The 3,710-nt window shown below is 36.1% G+C and overlaps 1 long non-coding RNA gene across 2 annotated transcripts; it reads left to right on the top strand.

The window, feature by feature from the left end:
• Positions 1–367: 367 nt before the first annotated feature.
• On the top strand, positions 368–2,901 carry LOC113338950. 2 transcript variants are annotated; one of them, XR_003354894.1, is made up of 7 exons: positions 368–602; positions 733–838; positions 921–996; positions 1,072–1,106; positions 1,658–1,721; positions 1,980–2,200; positions 2,314–2,901. It is a non-coding gene; the product is annotated as an uncharacterized LOC113338950 (long non-coding RNA). The 2 variants fall into 2 exon arrangements; XR_003354896.1 differs by having other exon boundaries at positions 1,077–1,106.
• Positions 2,902–3,710: the final 809 nt, after the last annotated feature.

The raw sequence follows: 3,710 nt of genomic DNA on the forward strand, positions 1-3,710 counted from the left end.
AATAGTGGTGAACAATCGTGACAGTTTTTTAACTGTTACCAAATAATTATACAGTAACAGTTTTTGTGGAAAAGTGTTATCGTACATTGATGTATGATAACAGTTATAAACTGTTACCATTCTTAGGATATTGTATCTGTTTTACACAAAAACTGATATCTAATTGGAAAGTTATAGATAAAAGGTTTTTTAATTACCGCCACTTTCCATTATAGTGACGGTTCTGATGAAAAACTGCTACTCTTCATTACCGCGGAGCATTTTCCACCATAAGATGTTGTTAGTTTGAGTCCTTTGGTAGTGGGTCTATTTTAGGGTCGAGTTTTCACCCTAAAATTTCCTTGAAAATTAAATCCCATGAGTGGCAACCGCCCACTAACTTCGCATCTAGCAAAAAGAAACACGATCTCTCGTTTCCCTCCGCATACCAATTCCTCACCATTTTCTTTTTCTCTACAAATACTCAAACCTCCGAAAGAAGAATTGAACGTAGACCACTTACAGCATTGAAATCTCCTTAGTCCTTCTCTTCTTCACTCTACCTCATTTGAAAAACTAGTGTTTCGGTTCCCATCTCTCTTTGACAAGGAAAACAGAACTATGTGAGTAGTTTCCGCTCGAATTTGATCTTTTAAGTTAGGGTTGTTTAGGCTAATTTGGTTTTGTTCGGTGCTACAATTTTGCTAATTTGGTTCGATTTTTTGCATTCGATCTTCAATTTATTTTTGTCAGGAATCCATTTCAGCATTTGGGTTTCTGTCTAGGGTTTCAACTCCGGTATTTCTAATCTGATTTTGTGTTTGAAATTGGTACTTTTCACTGTTTCTGAATGAATCTGGTATGACTTTGGAATATGGGTTTTTTCCAATTTTATCTTTTAGGTCTTTGCTTAACTTATTTTTTCTATTGGCTCTTCAAAGGGAAACTTTTTCTATTGGATCTTCAAAGGGAAGGAAACAAAAGTAAAGCAAGAAGATTGAAATAAGTTATGCCAAGGTAATCACACTCTTCCATGTATTGTTTTGTTTCAAACTACAACTCCTTGGTTAAACCAGCATTGTTGTTTTGTAGTATAGAATGGAAGATCAACAAACCGAAGAGCAAGGGTATGTATATTAATTCCCTGTTTACTGGTAAAACGATAAAGGGTGTTATTTAAATTCAAACCTCGGCATATCTTTAGTTTCTGATGTCAAGTTGTCATAATAGGAGAAATTCATGTGTCTAACTATAGACATAACCCTCAAGTTATTTTTTAAGATTTTGGTAAATGTTAGATGTGATGGAGGAGTTTCGGTTTCATGCCCATGGCTCACTAGATGGTACGAGAGAGTGTAATGTTGGATAGATATTCCCCAAAACTCGGTCTGTGGTTCAGAGAGTTGAGTTGATTCGTATTTTCTGTATTCATAAACCTCTCGAAAACTGTTTCTGCTTCTCCTGCTAGATATATTAATTATTCAGCGGATATTGCTTTGTGCTCTTGGTCGAGGTCCTGAGCATGACCAAGATCATATGGAAGCAAGGTTGGACCTTGATGCTCCTTTACTTGGAGGCCTGTTCCAAATGGCTTGTGTTTGTAAAAGCCTGAAAGGGTTTAAAATTTAGGAATTATGTATGCAGTTGATTTATTGTGATTCTAATATATGTAGTGCAGCTCTTCAGGAAGTTGACTAGGGGTGTTAGAGGCTACATTCAGAAGAAAATATAATATACTGCAGGTAAGATGCAAGCTAAGGATCTACTTGGCCTTCCATTCTCTTGTCACTGGAAGAATTTTCATCACTTGCGTCGTATTCATTAGGAAAGTAAATCTTGTCTCGTATATCCTCTAATTGTATAGAAATGGTAGTAATATTTGTGCACTCTGTATGTGACTAGTATAGCATGATATGCTGGCACAAGCTAGCTGAGTTATTCATATATTAAACGTTGCTTTTTGTTGAGGATTAAGTGATTTTATCTATTTCTCTAAGTAGGTCCTGTCCCTAAAACTGAAAAAGTTTGAGGTGCTACCGCTCTTGCATCTTTCATGGGAAATTGGATCCTAAGGCGTAACTCAACTGAGGATGGCCAGAATTTACCTAGCGGAGACAGTCAAACGGAGACACTATATTCCGATTGCATCGGACAAAGCTTTGGGATATGAAACAATTAACAATGGGAGGCCATAAGGAATGGTTAATGGCAAGAATTTAAGGTGACCAAACTTGACCTTCAATTTTATGCTAAACTAATTTTAGATTTTTATATTGCTACTAATAAATATTTGGATTATATAGAATTTAAACAAATGGTGCTCATTGTTTGCAGAATTGCTAATCACAGTCACAGGTCATATATACTTATTCTCCACAATCACTATCGTCACCTCCACCTCTACCATAATGATTTCCATGTTCACCGGCATACCCTCCTTTTTTCAACACTGGTACCACCACTAATTTCACTACCATATTAACCTCCAATAGCAGATTTGCAGACCCCCCTCCATTACTACCAGCACCATCCCTGTAACAACCAGCATGTTCAACTCCAGCACCATAGGCAGAACAACTACCAGAATCACTGCTAAAACCACCTCCACTGCCATGGCTTATACCATGTTCAACTCCAACACCACTACCAGAATAACCTCTTCTACCAGAACCATGCTCGCCGAGAATGTTACATTGAGGCTACAACTTTTTGCTGATAATGAGTTATTGTTGGCTAACTACCGTGCGATGCAATAAGATTGAGTTGACTAACACCTGTTTCACTGTTCGTTTTCTTAAGGTCTACCATCTCTCGATGTTCTTTTGTTGAATCAAATTTTTAGATGCTAGTTTTCATTTGCTTTGCAGGACATGGCCCATGAATGGACTGCTGTAGTAGATGTCCTATGTTATAAGTTGTTGTATAGCATGCGATGGTGTTTATCTACGGGCTTTTGTATAAAGTGGCAAACTTTTTGATCTATAATTAAAAAACTGATCGTTTTTTCAAATTGTTATATAAACCGGCCGAAATTGACTTATTTCGTCCCGATTTTTCAATAAAACGGGTAATGTTAGTTAAGTGGACACATGTCAATAATCTTAGTTGGTAAAGGTCATTTAAACCCCTCAATGAATCACCCGAGTTGTGTTATGAACCGTTTTCGAGTCAACTCGGTAACTCAGTGTCTTCTTCTTCGCCTCTTCATTGTATACTTTCATGAATATGAAACTGTCTGTTAAATTAATTTCCATGATTGTTACAAACTAATCAGATATTTGTTTCACAGACTTAAGAAAAATCTAGGATTTTTACCAACAATTCAAATGAGATAAATAGGCCACTATATTAAGAAATTTGATACACGTGAGTGAGAAAATTAAACCCACAGTGAAAGTTACCTCGACTGAATCCAATTGAACCCAAATCATTGATTAAACCCTAAGACGTAAAACAAAGAAAAAAAAAAACAAATTAACCCAAATCACAATCAACTGTTCATCTATCTTCTTTGTGAAACCGTAACATTTCTTCCCCAGATTGAGACCAACATCTCCATTAGCTGCACTAAAAACAAAAGCTCAAACTTTGAATTTTTTTCCTCTTACCAAATCAGTCATCTAATTCGTACGCAGTGATGCATACACCATACCAAACAGTAGCAACAACATTTTTCAATTAGGATTATATAGAATGGAAATTTTAGGTTCCTAAAATGATTTAATTTAAAC

This window comes from Papaver somniferum, chromosome 1 (genome assembly GCF_003573695.1).
Source record: "Papaver somniferum cultivar HN1 chromosome 1, ASM357369v1, whole genome shotgun sequence".
Lineage (NCBI taxonomy): Eukaryota > Viridiplantae > Streptophyta > Magnoliopsida > Ranunculales > Papaveraceae > Papaver > Papaver somniferum.